Source organism: Pezoporus occidentalis, unplaced genomic scaffold, assembly GCF_034315485.1.
Source record: "Pezoporus occidentalis ecotype Australia unplaced genomic scaffold, CSIRO_AGI_Poc_V1 ctg239, whole genome shotgun sequence".
Taxonomy (NCBI): Eukaryota; Metazoa; Chordata; class Aves; order Psittaciformes; family Psittacidae; genus Pezoporus; species Pezoporus occidentalis.
Genome location: NW_026914275.1, coordinates 782,813 through 800,810, shown reverse-complemented (window position 1 = coordinate 800,810; position 17,998 = coordinate 782,813). Strand labels below are relative to the sequence as shown.

At 48.9% G+C, this 17,998-nt stretch overlaps 1 protein-coding gene and 1 long non-coding RNA gene across 4 annotated transcripts in view; one reads left to right on the top strand and one right to left on the bottom strand.

Annotated features, from left to right (window-relative positions):
- Nucleotides 1-16,458, bottom strand: part of ST6GAL1 (ST6 beta-galactoside alpha-2,6-sialyltransferase 1) — a 45,210-nt gene extending 28,752 nt beyond the window's left edge. The window contains exons 1-3 of one of the 3 annotated variants that reach the window (XM_062622051.1): nucleotides 16,219-16,458; nucleotides 15,475-15,543; nucleotides 14,195-14,292 (exon numbers count right to left, since the gene is read on the bottom strand). The gene's annotated coding sequence lies outside the window, so the exon portion shown is untranslated. Of the gene's footprint in view, nucleotides 1-488; nucleotides 655-12,717; nucleotides 12,829-14,036; nucleotides 14,165-14,194; nucleotides 14,293-15,474; nucleotides 15,544-16,218 lie in introns of those variants that run through there. The other 2 variants (XM_062622050.1, XM_062622052.1) reach the window with 2 other exon arrangements.
- LOC134165371 (uncharacterized) lies at nucleotides 11,353-12,484 on the top strand. The gene is made up of 2 exons (XR_009965502.1): nucleotides 11,353-11,473; nucleotides 11,751-12,484. It is a non-coding gene; the product is annotated as an uncharacterized LOC134165371 (long non-coding RNA).
- Nucleotides 16,459-17,998: the final 1,540 nt, after the last annotated feature.

The following is a 17,998-nucleotide window of genomic DNA, read 5'->3' as shown; positions in this document are numbered from 1 at the left end:
GCAGCCGCTAAAGGCTTGCAGTGCTGCAACAAGGGGCAGGATGCCACTGGGGGAGCGAGAAAGGAAAACCAGTGGCATCACCACTCTAACCTAGCACCACCAGCAGTATGGCTTCTAGGGAAGGCCTTAACCAAAACAAGCCCCAGCACCCATCTTCCACTGATTTTTTTGCAAGTCAGAATAGTCATTGGATCTTGGACACGCATCTCTGAAGCATAACCGATACGTAGCAATATCTACAAGGGCTACCACAAGAAGCAGAATAAATGTTTTAATTTGGTTTAAAAGAGAAATACAGGATAGTTGCAAGGAGAATGGCAAAGAACCCTTTCCACTATCTTTACCATTCTCCCAATTCTGCAAGCGACACAACACAGTCCCAGTGCTAAGAGCAGAACCTCTGTGGCCCCATGATGCCAACTGCAGCTCTGCTCTTGCTGCAGCCATGTGAAAGAAAAAAAAGAGGAGGGTAAAGAAGAGGTCATCACCTTCATCTCCAGGTTCCTTTGCTTTCCACAGTGGTTCCTGTCAAACCCACCCAGGCAGAAGCAGATTGCCAGATAAAATCTGTAGTAGGTACCACCATGGGAAGTATATCCATGCTCTATACGCAAACCTTCATGCTCCCATCTTCCTTTTAAGCGAGTTTCTAGCCTAGGAAAGAAGTTAAGGAGAACATGTTAGACAGCTACAACAGTCTGATTCAAAACCACTAAGCCAGGAACCACAACCACCAGCCAGCATCACACACCACGTCAGCGGTAATGTAGAAATGCCCAGAGCCCACAGATGCTGCTGTGCCCACACCACAGGCAATGTGGTCCTGGGTAAGACTAACAACTGAGTCACCAGCACCTTTAAGCATAACTTCTGCTCAACTGAAACAGCACACAGAGCCTTACTTTGAAGGCAAAATCTGCTGGTGAAGACCTGCTGGCTGTAGAACTCGCCAGGGTCTAACACCAGGAGTCAGGGTGAGCTGCTAATGCTGAAATCAGGGCAGAAGAGTGCTCCCTCAGCATTAGAGTTCTGGGTCCCTAAGGAGATCTCAGCAGTGCAGCCTGTATAACCACATGTGCAAAGCCCCTCTTGCAGATCCTTCTTCCACTGAACCCTTAATAGCAAAACCCACCACCTATATGGATGCAACAGAGCAGTGATGCTCTGCACTTATCTGATGACCCTTGCTGGAAACACAAAAGAGCCTTTACCAAGTTTATTTTTCTAAACTCTCCCCTACTTCTAAAAGAAACTCAGTGTAACTGCAGCACGTGTCCTAAAATCCTCTTAAATAAGATATTAATCACAAGACTGTTTAGCAAGTAAGAGCACATGGTCCGCACGAAAAACGCTGCCTCCTGTAATTATCCTGCCCTGGGCAAGTTTCCAGTGTATGTGCATGGCCTGGCATATGTTTCACTCCTGAGTCCAACAGCCCAGCTCTCTGCGCTCAGCAGGGAACCCAAGCACTTGCAGCTTCAGGAGAGCTCCTAATATGCCGATATCCCAAATCACTGCCAGTCTGACCCATCCAAGGTCTCTAACCCACTGCAGCACACTGTGGCGGGGAAAGGATCATTCAGCACCCTTCCTGCTGGCAGCCAGCAAACACTTACATTCTATTTTCTTTCCAGAGGCGAGAAATTATTTCTCTTTCCCACTACAACCAGCTGCAGCACAACCAACTGCCTGACGGCTGCTTTGGCAGAGGAAAGCATCCTGCAGTCTAAACAGAAATGTTATTTGTTTATTGCCTAACTGTTAACGCCAATTCATCCCAAAATTAGAAACCCTGCCACCACAACTCTACTGCAACGTAATCATCTAAACCCTGCCCGTTGGGTTAATTACAGTTAAATAGGAAATCATTAAACCACTGCAGAGCAGCACCACCCCGGCGTGCCCGCAGGCCATGCGGCGCAGCAGGGCTGGCACTGGGTGCCAGCATGGTCAGGAGGGCACTGATGATGCTTGCTGCCATGGTGTCCCATTGAGGAGCAGGGACACGAACACACACCACCACGGCTGGAGACTGCCGCACCCTCCGGTGGTGCCAGCCAGGTGAGGGGATGTGAGCCTGGTCTGCCTGGAGTGGGATGTGAAGTGAGACAAGGCCTCAGCCAGGAGCTGGAATGAGGCGCTGAGGACAGTCACACCGGATCTGTGCTTGGGCCACAGCACACCCCTGCAGTGCTCCAGGCGTGCGGAAGTACAGCTCCAAACTGCTCATGGAAAAGGACCTGGGGGTGTGGACTGATGGAGCTGAACATGAGCAGCTTGTGCCAGGGCAGCCACCATCATCCTGGCCTGTATCAGCAATGGTGTGACAGCAGGGCCAGGGCAGTGATATTCTCCTGCACTGGGCACTGGTGAGGCCGCACCTCAAATCCCGTGTTCAGCTCTGGGCTCCTCACTACAGAAGAGACATTGAGGTGCTTGAGTGGTGCCAGAGAAGGGCAGTGGAGCTGGTGCAGGGCCTGGAGCACAAGTGCGATGGGGAATGGCTGAGGGACCTGGGGGGGGGTTCAGTCTGGAGAAGAGAAGGCTCAGGGGGGACCTTATTGCTCCCTACAACTGCCTGACAGGAGGATGGAGGCAGGGGGCAGCGGGGCTCTGCTCCCAAGGAACAAGGGATGGGACAAGAGGAACCGGCCTCAAGCTGTGCCAGGGAGGTTTAGGTTGGATATTAGGAACAATTCCTATCTCTCAAAGAGCAGTCAGGCATTGGAACAGGCTGCCCAGGGCAGTGATGCAGTCACCATTCCTGAAAGAGCCCAAAAACTGTGTAGATGAGGCCCTCAGTGACATGGATTAGTGGTGGCCTTGGCAGTTCTGGGGAACGGTTGGACTTTATGATCTTGAAGGTCTTTTCCAACCTCATTGATTCTGTGATTCTATGCAGACAACTTAGGCAAAGACCTGGAGGTGGGCTGTGAACAAGCTGGAGAAGAGGCAATGGCTGGAGCAATTACCTGCTTCTTGGGTCACCAACAGAGCCCGTGGTTCCCCAGGTCACTAGTGCCAAATAGCCAATAAATCCTCTCCATGCAACCCATCCTCCCCAGTGATGGTCCATAGGGAGAGCAATGTTCCATTACCACTGACTGCTGGTCCCTCAAGTGACAGAAGTCTGTGTTGTGGACCTAGAGCCCAGCCCCTGGCAGAACAGCCCTCTCCTTCTCCCCACACATCACAAAGCATACACAAAAAGACATTACAGTCCTGCACCTCATTTCGTCACAGCATACAGGGAGCAGCTGTGCTCACTGAATGAAAGCACTGAAACCAGGTTCTACCTTTTTTGGCGTAGTAAATAAGGCACAAAGACCAAACAAAGTGCCATGAGAGAGGCGAATCAAAGCTGCCAGGGAGAAGTGATTCCTGCCTTGCTTCTGTTAGAGCTGCAATGAAACCAAACATCTCAAAATAACCTTTTCATATCCTTTATTGCCAGTTCCTTCCACAGGGTCGGACTCGTGATTGTGTCTGCACATGGGCTGAGCTCTCAGCCCTGGAACTGCACTTCATAGATGTCAGAAATCATCAAGAGGAGCAAAGTCCTGGCAATCTCCCAGAAGAGCACCCAGAACTGGCTGGGTACCCTGTGTGTGCCTCAGGTCCCCAGCTGTAGAGATGCTTTCTAGGAAATGCATTGCAGACTGCAGATGCTCAGACATTTATGAGGAGCACTACTGAGAAGCTTACTGGAGAACTTCATGTTTCTGTCCTTGGGGCAGGGTTTAAGTGCACAACAACTAAAGCACAGTCTCAGAGCAGCAAAAAAGGAGTAAAAAAAAAAGCCAACCACAAAACAAATACACATCCGTTTTGCACAATGAGGAAGGCAGCATCAAGAGAAGCAACAGCTGTGAAACCATGCACTGAGAGCCTACAGGGCACCCACAGGTCAAATTTGGGCTGTATGAACAACTCAAATGCTGTCCTGACTTCTGAGAGCCTGGCTTTGCAACCCTTTAACACTGCTATTGAGGCCCAGCATGACAGCTTAACAACTCTACAAGGACACAGTAAGAGAATCATGGAATCACAGACTGCTTTGGGTTGGAAGGCACCTTAAAGCTCATCCAGTTCCAAGCCCTGCCACAGGCAGGGACACCTTCCACTAGAGCAGGTTGCTCTAAGCCTCATCCAACCTGGCCTTGAGCACTGACAGGGATGGGGCAGTTGCTTAATAAACCTACCATTACTATAATGTAAATTATTGCGTTTATACAGAACTTTTTTACATGACTGATGCTATTAGAATATCACCTCTGCTACAGAATTAAACCTTCTCATAAATAAATTACAATGAAAAAAAAAAATCAGAGACACAAACCTAGTTTGAGCTACAGGAATTCCATGAGTTGCATTCATTTTCATGGGATATAGCTTTGCTTGGTTTTGACTCCATCTTAAGAAGCACCTCCCATATAAAGACAGGGCAAAAAAGTTGGGGATGCTCAGTCTGGAGAAGAGAAGCTGCATGGAGACCTCATAGCAGCCTTCCAGTATCTGAAGGGGACCTATAAGGATGCTGGAGAGGGACTCTTCATCAGGGACTGTAAAAAGAGGACAAGGGGTGATGGGTTCAAACTGACAGAGGGGAGATTCAGACTAGACATTAGGAAGAAATTCTTCCCTGTGAGGGTACTGAGGCCCTGGCACAGGGTGCCCAGAGAAGCTGTGGCTGCCCCATCCCTGGCAGTGTTCAAGGCCAGGTTGGACAGGGCTTGGAGCAACCTGCTCTAGTGGAAGGTGTCCCTGCCCATGGCAGGGGGTTGGAACTGGATGAGCTTTAAGGTCCCTTCCAACCCAAACCAGTCTGGGATTCTCTGATTCTGTAAGAAAGATCTGAAGCCTCCTGACAGCAGCAATGGGTTTTATAAGCTCAGTTGTCCATAAGGCCACTACCTAGGTGCTGAGGAGGCTGAATGCTGTAATGGGTGGTCTTAAGTTCTGAATTGTCCAAGGGTAGACCTGAGTCACAAGCAGAACTGGCTGTGACAGAGCCACCTTCCTGTCCCTGCAGCTTCAGTGCACGCTTGGCAGGACATGATGTTCACACCTGCAAACACTTCACAGAAGTGAAACACTGGCACTGGCGAGACCGGGTTTAGGCACCAAAATAGGCTCTTGCAGGGGCTTACTTGGTGTCCTCAACCAATGTAAAAACTCTCAGCTCAAAGGAATAGCAGTCGGGAAAGAGGCATTTCTTCAATACCCCCCCAAGAAACAGCCAGGCTTCCTGAGTGTTGTCTGCATGGAGATAGATGGAAAAAATCATGCCAAATTAATGGAAACCATGAATATTAAAAGTATGAGTTAATATGCACTAATGACCTTGGTACACCCTCACATCTGTAGCTATGGAAAGCTTACGTTTCTTTCGCTTCCATTCACTTCCAGCATGAACTAAACTAAGTTTGAGTGTCCACACTGAAAATTTACACCATTTCTGACATCAAATTTTATGACTAATCCTTAATTAACCTTTCTGAATTTTTCCCCTTGGATTGCAGTATAGGAACATCTAATCAAACAAACCATGAATATCTAATAACTGATCGCACTCCCCTAACAACCAGGAAAACTTGTCAACCTTAGAACACACAGTTCATTGAAATGCATGAGTGATGTGATGTGCTTTACAAAGTGATAAGCTTCCAAGACTGAGAGTGGAAAGGCAGAAGGGAGCTACAGCACACTTGAAAATTAACTTGATTTTAACCCCAGGTGCAGCTTGAAGGAGCTCCCCTCGGATTTTACCAATCTGAAATTGCTGAGCACAGGACCTAAACTATTCCCAACCCCCATGCACACTACATTATAAACGAATAAAATAGCAGACAGCAAGCAGTTGTTGCTCTGAAGAACATGAGATTCCTTCCATGCAGTTCTCCCATCTCTCTGCACTTTTCAGACCCTCTTAAAAGCAGGCAGCCTTGCTGCCAGCTCAGCAGTCAGCACAACAGCAATCCATGCACTGCCCAATGCCAAGCCTCCATCACCTTTTCAGGCTCCTTCATCTATATGTGGGCTGCTCATTTTGCCAGATTCAAGAGGGCTGTTCTCTAAACACCTATTAATTAAATTTGAAGAGCCTGAAAATGCCAATGATCCCTCATTGTCCTGTTTGTATCATGAGCAGAAAGCCTGACCAATCACACAAGTCATTCTTGAACTAAAGCATCCATCCAGCTTTGCTCTCCCTCCTTTTCCGGATGGACACACTCAAATCTCTCAAAATACACTTTCATGTTACAGCCACAAGCAACATTTATTTCAATCAATCCCATTTTTGCCCTTGAGAATCCCCATGCCTCCAATACTAAAACACATCCTTGGGATTATTGCCTTCATCTCTGCCCGATTCCTTCTGCCTGAATCCCATCTGTGCCACTAAGGCCTGCCCCTACAGCGTGTGCTGGCAAGGATGTCACTTACTGAAGAGGAGGTTCCCCTCTACAATGTGTTACATTCAGAGACATGCATGGTAGCTTCCAAAGCAAAGTTACAAAGTCCATAAAATATATGCTATCCAGCTCTGGAAGGAATTTGTTAGGGCACAACCAGTTTTTCTTTTATGATCTTCCCAGGAAAGCTCCACTCTCTCATAGACATAAACACTTGTGAACAGTGAATTTCAAGACTGCAAGAACAGTGGTTAATAGGAAATAAACTTCAAATTCACAGACACAGTTACCTGGATGAGAGCAAATTCCACCCAACACCTTTCAGACGTTCATAAAACACAAACAGTACCTCTGTCAGACTCGCCTGGGAAACATCAGCACAGGGGAGCCAGAAAACTTTTCCATCTCTGCTCTATTCCTGCTAGTGGACCTCACTTACAAAGTGCCCAACTCCCCAGCAATTCTTCACACTGAATCTCTGCTGAAGGAATAAGAGCTGGGTGGAGAACTGATAGAAATGTCTATTAAAATGTAAACAGAACAAAAACTGTATTGTTTGAGCCCAACAATTATAACCTTGTACATCAAAATCTCTAATTTCTTTAAGGCCTCTTGCAAGCACAAAGGATGGCAGGATTACATTTGGGTCATAGGGACAATCAAGAAATAGCACAGTGATTATCCATCCCTGGAGAAAGTAAAATCTTTGTTATGCAGAACTATACCTTGAGGGAAAGAGGAAAGAAAAAAAAACAAACAGCAACCAAATAAACGCATCGTCCCAATCTAGCTAACAAAGGATCACGCTCAAATTCTCAGTCTTGCTGCTATGCCACTCAGAGCATGGAGACTTTTTATCGTCTTAAAATACAAACTAACTACTTGCAAGATGCCCTGTACCTGAGCTGCCCTGTTCAGAAGGCACAGAGAGCTGTACTCCACCCTTCTGCTCACAGCACTTCCTGAGCATTCTGTCTTCCAAATCTAGAAACTCCCCAAAACTCATTACTCCAGTATTGCAAGTTAAATGTTATTCCAAGCTAAAAAACAGCTCCTCGAGATTAGTCATCTGCAGGGGGAAACCGTGACTGTGAATCTCTTTCAGTCCCCAGGAGATCCATTTAAGAAAGTTGCTATCATTGCTACAAGATTGCTATGACAATTTCTATTGTCACCCACCCCATTGAGCACCCGCACACTCTCCCCATAGACCAGGAATTCCACTGGCACACACACAGGGTATTTGCAGAGAACCCAGGGAACACAGGCTGATCTGAAGCCCTCTGATTTTCTAATCAGTGAATGCTGTATTGCAAAGACACAGAGGGCAAGCCACCATGCATATTAAAGTAAATTAATCACTGCTGTCAACAACTTCCATTTCTCTACAAAATTTTACAGCTGAAAATGCAAACTGCTTCATCCGTTGTAAATGGGAATGAGTGCAATATTAATGAGAGGAGTGCTAGCTTGCTTCCAGTTTCTCTCACCCCCAGAAATCCCAAGCACATGCCTGGACTCCATTACAAACACCCCTGCCAGTACCATAGTAGCTGCTGAACAGACAATATGCAATGTACAGACAGATTGGCATCTGTGCTGGACACGTTTATGTTCTCCACTTCCCCCAGCAGCATGGAGGTACATACCAGCAAGCAGCTTCGCTCGGTTAATTTTCAGTAGCTGCCAGTTCCCAGAGGAAACACACATCAGGAGCACAGAGAAATGTTCACACAGTCTGGAAAAGAGCTCTCTTCTTCCGCCTGTACAGCCCTGGTGTTCCCATTCAAAGGCATCTGGGTCACAGGAGTAAATGTGGAAAAGCAGAGGCCTCCCTGCCCTTCATCATCCTGCTGGGAAAAGGGGGGATATTCTGTGCAGTGTTTCTATTTTAAACAAAGATCTCGCAAACAGACCTTTCTGGAGCTATCAGAAAAATAACCCAGATGCTATGTTGCAGCTTTCTGTGCAACCTTTGTTTGAGAACAGAGGTTGTGGTAACTTGTGAGCAACAGATCATGAGCAAATATTAAAGATCATCCAGCAACTTTCTGGCAGAGCTCTAAGTTCAGAGACACCCCAATCCAAGCACCCAAGCCAGAAACTCAGCTGTTAGCTTACAAATACTGATGAGGGACTGGCAAACCCAAGTTAGGCAAATGCACTGCTTGGGACCCACTGAGACAAACAACTAGAGGACAGACCTCCTAACTTGCAAAGGAGGTGCTCAATCAAGCAGCCCTGCTACTAGTTTCACAGACGAGGTCCTAGTAACTCCTAGGGTTACATTAGGCTTCATACCCTAGACTGGCAGGGGAACATGCTGCCATACACACACTCAACCTGAGAGGTCCTTTGCCAGCCCCAGCACCAGTGAACACACCAAGAAGCATGTGTGCAGTCTACTGGTACATGCTGGGCAGAACACATGCAGTTCTCGTTGCTTCCCATCATCCTTCAAACTAAGGGATCTATCTTTCAGAGCTGGTATCGTAACAACAGGTAGGAATGGGCTTAAGTGTTGCTTTTAAAACAGCTAAGTCACTGCTTCACAGACCCAGTTCTGGACCTATCCTTCATCTTGTTACTCCAGGAACCAGAAGAGAACAAGTGGAACATGGAGAGACCTGCACCTGCATTGGTACCACCACTGAACTTCAGGAAAGGATTTTACAGAGGAAGCTTTGGGTTCACATCTCATTAAAGGCTGAGCTGCAGTATGTGTTTCACAAAGGCAACGAGCCTTAATTTTTACCTATAAGCAAGAGGCTCAAATATATTTTTTTCCAAGGTTTTTACTCACAAGTGATTAGAGCATCTGATAACAATGATGCCTGCTGGCTAGACACCTAAGAGCATTTTATCCTGAAAGCCCATCATTTCATCTTCTAGATTCTTAATCAACACAATTACAATTAAAAGAACACTCAAAGTAGCCACTTACACCTCACACTTCCTAGGCAAGTTCCCAGTCAAGCAGCACACCCTTCAAATACACCTGAAGCCACCAGGAATTTCAGTCATCTCTACATAATCTCCATGAAAATGTTCCCTAAATACGAAGATCTCAAGCAGTTGGGCCCCCTTACACTCAGAAACAAAACCTGTCCTCAGCAAAGCATTTGTAGGGAGAGCTATAATATGTAGGTCAGCAATCTAAGAAGGGCTATGGTTAAGACACAGTATCAGATTGATTCATAATGCTCTTTGATTGCTAATCCTGTGCAGAATTGTGCTTTACATCTCCCTAGCAAAATCCATGGGCTATGGAAAAGGTCCGTGCCTTTCATAAGAGATCATCAAAACAATTCTGTCAGATTTGTTATCGTGTTCTTTATGGATGCTGAGTTGAGAACAAGAAAATGACATTTTCACCGAGGGCTGTGCACACCACTGAGACTCCTGTGGAAAGGGAGCAGGACCATGACCCCCTGCATCACTGCTGCCCTTTCAAAAGCTGCCTATGCAACAGATCGAGCGCACGAGGAGAACAGGAGCTGGAAGAGCTTATGTCTGAACATCTCCTCCACACCAGCCAACCTGAGAGCAAAGAGCAGGACAACCTGACATGGATCTCGGACAGCACCTGTTATCATCCTCCGCTTCTTCCAGCCTGGAGCAACACAGAAGCAGGGAGAAACATCCACTTCCCAAGAACCTGGGGTTAAGATGCCCATGGAGATGGTGTCATGTCCGCACTACCTTTGGCAGAGGACTGCCCCTCAGTGAGCTGGCAATCCTCTGGCAGAGGCAGGCAGGAAAATAAGCCTCTGAGTATACAGTAATCTGCTTCTGCAGCCAAGTTGCTTTTGCACCAGTCTCAAGGACAGAATTAAAGGTGTGAAACATTCTTGGCTTCATCTGCTTTGCCACTCATTAGGCCATCCCTGGCTACCTCATACTACTACCTCTAATTCCCCCCATGCATTTCCAGCTCCTGCAGCAGAAGACTGCCAGCAATTGCTTCAAATTATGATTATACTTGTCTATTTTGTCCCAGAAAACAAGGTCTCACTGAAAGATGATGCACCTCCACTTCCAGAGTTTGGGTTTAACCCAGTTACAGCGTATCTGCAAGCAAACAGCAGCCACCAGAGCAATCACAAAGCTTACCAAAGCCTCCTCAACAAATATTTGTTTGTCCAGGAATTAGATAGTCATGATCATGTGTTCCTCCTGTTTTCTGGAATCTAACTTCATGTCTGCTGTCAGGAAGAGATGCATACACCCCCAGCACCACTGATAATGCACCAGCTCGCTGCATGAGGTGTCTACCCTCTGATTGCAGGACAGCCACTGCTTTTGCCAGAGGCACGCCTTTAGGCAGAGGACCCCACGATATACACCCATAAAGCTGCTACTAATGCATTATGAACACAGCCTGAAAGAGAGCTCCTTCCACAGTATTTTGCATACCTAAGGGAAGCGACCATAAAATGAAGGAAAGCAAGCCAGTGGATAGGTTTATCTAGAGCTGCAGCCCCACATGGCTGTCCTGTTCCCAACACCATGGAGCTGCACTATCACCTCCAGCAGCAAACTGATGTATCAGCTAACCCAGAAGAGAATGTTCCTAGACTCAGCACCTGCATTACCTCCAAAGCAGCAGTGTATGCAGCAACGAGGAGATCGGCTGCCCAGAAGAGAGGAGCCCTAGAGAGGGGCTGCCTGCCCCTGGAGGTCCACATGGCTGCTGCCCCCCAAACCCTCACCCTCCAACATCAAGAGCTGCAGCTCATAGGAAAAGGTTGCCTCATTAGACACTCTTGGCCTCTGTCCCAGGGGCCTTCTGGGGAAGTTTTTTTCCCAGGAATATTCTTCCTCACAGGGAATATTCAGCATCACTCATGTCTATAAGAACTCCTCAGTTACTCAAAGGTCCACTTAAACCTCCCATGACACAATGACCCAGGCAAAGGCAATGGTTAGGAAGTTGTCCAGGACCCCAGCAGATAAGGACAACAATCCAAGATGCAAGACAAAGGCCAATAGCCAGGCTTTTTAGCAAAAGCTGAGGGCAGAAAGCTGCCCCCTTCCCCCTTGGTACCCCACATCAGGTAAGTCTGCCCCATGCTGCTGGGGTCTCCTTCCACTGCCTCTCTGTGCTCCCACGCAGAATCATAGAACAGTTAGGGTTAGAAGGGATATTTAAGGTTAGCCCAGCTCAGAAGAATTATTCCACGAACCTTCATGTAAGGATTGCTACAATATCCAGCTAGGTTAGCTACCAACCCTTTAAGCAGTCTGGTGAGCGTGCCACTAAGGAAAGAGTCACACATAGCAATTCATTCCTCACACATTAATAGGCAGCTCTGGTTTCTCACTCCCTCACAGCCAAGAAAATCTCCTGCTACATCCAGCTGCCTGCGATGGCACCTTTTCCCCTCTTGGATATTTTTGTTTTGACACTGTCAGTGATTAGATCCAGTTGCAGCAAGCAGTTACGAACAGCATGGAGCAGCAGCAGTTTCCATTCCCTTACCTTCCCGATTTGCAAGGGAGGGGGGCTTGTAAATACAGTAATGAAGATCTGCCCCGAAAGGAAACACTGCTTACAGCACCACAGAAAACATCTTCAATGGCATTTTTTCGCCTCTGCAGCCGGACCTACGGTGAGCTAACTGAAAACGGATCCAGCTACTTCTAAAATTACTTACAGCTCGTGTCCCCCACTACAACTCGTAGCACCGTGCGGACCTAAGGATGGCTTAAATTCAGATGAGAATAAGCACAAACGCGAGGAGAGGGAGGGGCTGGAAGCTCAGGGTACGTTTTTCGTTGGCATTATCTGCCTCATCCCCCTCTCCCCAGCCAGCATCGACTCGGTTTTCCGCTGGCGAAGCCCCGCCGAGCGGCACCGTCACCAGGACCGGGTACCCGGACCCGCCGCCTCCCACCCCTGCCCGGGGAACGGAGCCAACAGAGGCTGGCGGGGTGGGGGGGGTGTGTGTAGACGACGAACAGCATGGGCAGCCACGGCCATAACAACTACCGCTTACAACTTTGTATTTATGGGGTTATAACGATAACTAATAATAACAATAATGATAATAATAACAACAACAATAGTAGGAATTAATGAAAGTTACGCTTGTCAGTCAAAGCAGCGCTCTCTCCAGACCGGCTGCCAGGTCTACCCCGCCCCGGAGCCGCCCCCCCAACCCAGCCACGCTGAAATCCCCGGGAGCCACGGGGCTGCCCTGAGCGCGGCGCTTCCCCTCCCGCAGCACCTGCGACCCCAGCCCCAGCCCCGGCCCCATCAGTCACTCACTCGCCGCGGCCCCATCAGTCACTCACTCACCGCGGCCCCGTCGGTCTCCTACCGCCGCCCGCCTTTGTTGCCGCCGCGCCCGAGGCATTTAAGCGCCGTTCCCCCGCGCGGCGCTGCGCTGAAGCACTGCCGACGGCTGGCGGGGGCCGGGCCGGGGCAGCGGCGCTGGGGGAGGTGCCGCCGGCTGCCTGCGGCGGGTATGGGGCGGACCCCGCGCTGCGGCCCAACGACGGGCACCGGGAGGGGTGAGGTGGGAAACGGTACCGGTAAAGGACGAGTCATCCAGAGCGGGGCAGCGGCGCCGCGGCATCCTCATCCCCATTCATCCTCCTTCTCTGCCTTGTCCTGCCCCTACAGGCCCTTGTTCAAAGCCCCTCTCCAGGTTTCCTGTAGCCCCTTTAGGCACTGGAGCTGCTCTGAGGTCTCCCCTTAAGGAGCCTTCTCTTCTGCTCTTCTCCAGAGCAGAGCTGCTCCAGCCCTTGCAGCATCTCCGTGGCCTCTGGACTTGCTCCAACAGCGCTATGTCCCTCTTGTGTTGGTGCCCCAGAGCTGGATCAGGACTGCAGGAGGGGTCTTACCAGGGCACAGTACAGTGGAAGAATCCCCTCCCTTGACCTGCTGCTCACACTCTGGGGTTGCAGCAGAGCACACGGGTGGTTTCTGAACTCAAGCACACACTGAAGCTGGGTCATGGGGAGCTTCTTTGTCACCCAACACCCCCAAGTCCTTCTTGTCAGGGCTGCTCTCAATCCAGTCTCCCCCAGCCTGTGTTTGTGTTTGGGATTGCTCCAGCTCATGTGCAAGACCTTGCACTTGGCCTTGTTGAACTCCATGAAGTTCGCATGGTCCCACCTCTCCAGCTTGTCAAGGTCCCTCTGAAGGGGACAAGCTACAGTCCCTCTATACTAGACTTCCCCCAAGCAAAGCTGCCCTCTGTCTCAATTACTGCGAGGTGCAGGCAGCTTACCCCAGCACATTATTACACTGCCAGTCCCAGCAGAACTCACCGGGCCAGGGCTCCCATGTGTGCCTGAAGGGTGCTCGCTGCACAGAAAGCAGGGTTTGTGGCTGCTTTCTAGCTTAAACTAGTTTCAGTCTCTACCCACTTTCAGCCTCTTCTATTTCTCTGTCAAACAGACAAGCACAAGCAGGGATCACTGTATGCAAATACGTTTTTCCAAGCTGTGTACTAACTAGGCTCCAGGAAAGCCAACATGGTTATTGTTAGCATAAAAGCTTGGAACAGGAGAGACCCTTGGCCACAGAAGCCAAAACAAGGGTCCGGCTTAGATCAGCACCATTCCCCATTGGGTGCTATTGGGGTTCAGGACATGATATGCCATACCTACCGTGGCTGCTGCACTTCCGCTGCTCAACTGGAAAGAGCCAGAAAGCTGTTTCTGGGGTGTATCTATGTTTTTCCACCTTGAAAGGAGTCAGCCTCTGGTCTGAGGTCATATCCTACAAGTCTGTGCCCAGACTCAGCATCTCACTGTGTTACTCCCACCTTGGTAGCAGATGATGTACCCCTGCATGTGGACCTCTTCACTCCCAACAGAATAAGCTCTTCCCAAGGGCTTTCTGACATCAGAGAAGATGAAACATCTGCAAGGACATAGAAAGTGTTTTGATATAAACCCCCATAAAAGAAATAACCCTCAGGGCTGTTGCAGAATGCAAGTTCACACTGCATTCCCCGGGTACCAGCCTGAGACAGGCATCTGGGGGAGAACCAAAGGGTTCAGCTTTCAATGCAGCTTTCATGTGTAATGCAGCCGGCTGCTGGTGCCCTTCCCTGGCTGCACAGTGGCTGGATAGGGTGCTTCTCTCATGCAGCTTGGTGCACTGGCCATCAGGGAGAATCAGGGAGGCAGTGGCTGCTTGCCCAGGCATGGCTTGGGCACAGGGCTCAGGTCCTGGGTTTCTGTATGACACCCTTTGCTGAGAGCATGCTCTTGGAGCATGAGCACTGGAGTTGGGGTTTCACAGCAGGCACTTCCCTGCATAGGCAAAATGGTTTAGTACACTTCCCAGCATTTTAAAGCTGTTTACACCTTATGTATACACTGAATCTGATGGGAGATAAGTTCCTGTGGCTTTTCTGAGTAGGGACATGAGTAAGATGGGCAGCTGGCTAGCCCACATTTACCACTAATTGCGTTGTGTTTATGTGGATGTTTGCTCAGGAAGGTCTTAGCCTGGGCTGAGATCCTTCACTGAGCATCTCCCCAGTCCTTAGACTGTGTGGAGGTAGGTACCTGCAAGGAGCTGGACAAAAGCCTCCCCGTTGGTGGCTCCAAGTCACTAACACATAGGCTTGCTTTCTGCCTCTCCACACACCCACTTCCCTCCTGGAGAAGTCTCCTGCTCATGGTCCTCAGCTCCATCTCAGATTCCCCTTATGCTCAACCACTTGCAGGAAGGAGCATAACTTAAACATTCACCTGCCTGGATGGTACAGAAATCCCCGCCCCCCCCCTCACCTCCTGACACGGTTCATCCCTCCCTTCTTGCTGTGCAGATGCTTCAGTCCATAAGGGTGCCTGAAGAGACCACCCATGGTGGAGGGAAACCTTCCCCCAACTTTGGAAACTTACAAAATCTGCAGATAACCAAAAGCAATCTTAGCTGAAGCCCAGGAGCCTCCACAGGGTAAACCTCACCCACTTCCCTTGCCATGCCTGCAGGGAAGCAGGAGAGGAGACCACAGGGGGAGTGAGGGAGAGCATCCAAATTCCAGAGGGATGTGCTGAGCTGTGCTGGCTTTTTCAGGCTCATGACTCCTACCTTCCAGCGGTGCTTCTTTCTGTGAAAAAGCCGGCATCAGCATCTTCATCCAAGTCATTGTTTCCTATGCTGCAGAAGAACAAGCAGTTACAGGGTAAGCTGTGACCGGGAGTCACAGTCACTCCTCTCCATTTGTCACTCTAAAGAGATGGGCATCCTCAAAAGAGGAGCAGCATTAAAAAAGAAGCCTTTTGTCCTAGCATGCTCTTCTGCCCCAGACACGTCCCAGGCCAGTTCAGGGACTTCTGTAGCACACCCAGCATCAGTAGCTGTTGCTGCATGTCTCTGTGATACTAATTCTGACCAAGAGTTGCCACCTCCTCAGTTGTCTAACATGACTGTAGTTGAACCACAGGGAAGCCACAGTGCTGGGCAGCCAGTCACATGAAAGTCCCACCGCACTAGGCACATGCATGAATGCCTTCACCCTGTGCAATGGCTTCTCGCTTCAGCACAGTGAAACCAACTAATGAAAAATGATTGAAATTAAGACAACCCCCAAAAGCCACGTTGTCCATCCTTGCTGCCCAAACCAGCAGTCTTGACAGAGGTTTGTCTAACCTGGTCTGAAAAACATCTATTGATGGAGATATCCCGGATCTGAATGTTTTCCAGGGGGTGCTTATCCTGCAATTGGAAAGTTTCTCTCAATGTATTTTCAAAGATATTATTGTTGTTTTTTCCCTATCCCCACTGGGAGACCAATTTACTGCCTTACTTTGTGGTAGTCTTTTATATACTTACAGGCTTAACTAGTATCCCTAGTCTTCCTTCCCCTGGATCAACCAAAGCCAGTTCACTCCATCTGCCCTCATAGGTCATATTTCCTAGTTCTGTGGTCCTTCTTGCTGCACATCTCTGGTTCCTCTCCAGTCAGGCTTTATCGTTTGATGTCTGTCCTGAAGCCTACCCCACCCTTAGCAGAGGGAAAGGGCTGCATGGTACACACGCATGCACTTCTGTCCATATTCTCCATTTAATTTGGTCTTCTCACAGGAGGCTGCACTAACCAAGGCATTCATTTCACTTTTCATTCACATTTCATCTGCACTACTCACTGCACTGACCAAAGCTTTTCCAGTAAAACCAGTGCTCAGCCAGCCCCCTCCTTGGAGAGGGAGGTTGGGCAGAACAAAGCACAAAGCCACTCTCCCCCCTTGTCCTTCCAGGCGTGTTCCTGCTCCTGGCCCATTCAGGATCCTGGATCTCACGCAGGCAGGATGAGTCTTGTTTTCCTAATTCCCGTGGGTGCACTCTGCAGGAAAAAGTGAAGAAAAACAAGAGTTAAGCCACGGTGTTTCATCCCTTGGCCAGCTCCAGAGAGCCTCCTGGGGCTGAGCAAGTCTACCAGAGCCCATGATTCATTATGCCTGTGTTGTATTTAGCGCTTCCCAGTGTTGCGACATTGCTGCTCAATAAAAATATGACACATTAAACTGGTAGAGAAATGGCAGACCCCAGGCAGCAACAGCAATGAGAAGGGAGGATGTATAATCTCTGCTGGCATCATACAGTGTATACACACACAGCAATAATTCGGCAGGTTCAATTGTCTCAGATCGCAGTTGCAGATGATGTTACAAATGCAAGTCCACACAAAACCCAAGATGAAAAAGGCAGATCCATTTTTTTATTGCTGGAAAATTCTGTGTCACTGAGTTACCACACATGAGATAGAACAATATCTCACTCAGAGCCAGGATTCTGCCTGCAAATGGGTTGGTACGAATCCCAGCAGCCTATGGGCCACGTTCTCTTCTCCCAATTTCTAGATGCACAAGGACAGTTTATGATGGTACAGCAGCCTGTGAGCTTTCATCTTCCTCCCGTTTGTAAGACAAGGAAGAGCAGGCTGCACCAGTGCTGGGCTGTAGCTCATTGGAAATGCACCTCTGCTTAGCTCCAAGCTGTGGGGAACTGTCCAGGTTCACTTCTGTGCATCACAGGAGTCAAAGCCAGGGGGAAGGTATCAGTTTAAATACACAGAGTGTATTAAAGGCAGCTTTCACCCTTCACTCTGTTCAGACAACAAGTTTTACTAGGGTCTGGCAGGGTGCTGGATTTAGTGCCAGACCCAGCCGCTAATGAATTATATGAGCAAAGCCCAGTGTGGCAGGTCACAGGAGCTGAGCTTCTCTCGTGTGGCTTTGGTCAGGGTGACTGACCACATCAGCTCTTATTGCCATGCCCTGAGCACAGCACATCCCCATTTATATTGGTTTAACCACTGGGCTGTGGTTATTATTTTCCAGCAATCCTGTAGGCACAGCAGTGGGGTGGAGCGGAGTATGCACAGACACAGGTCACCCAGCCCTGCTCATTTCCCACCTCCTCCCAGATGGCACAGGAGGAGGTTGCTCTAAAGCCAGATCATGATGCACAGCAACATGCAGATGAGAAAAATCATACCACTCCCTTTGGTGCTACGTTCCAGCCAAGCTAAAAATAGAGACTGTCTGACTGCAGGTAGCATTTCCTTTGTTTTCTTCACACAGGAGAGAAGGTTCAAGTCTGAACAACTAAT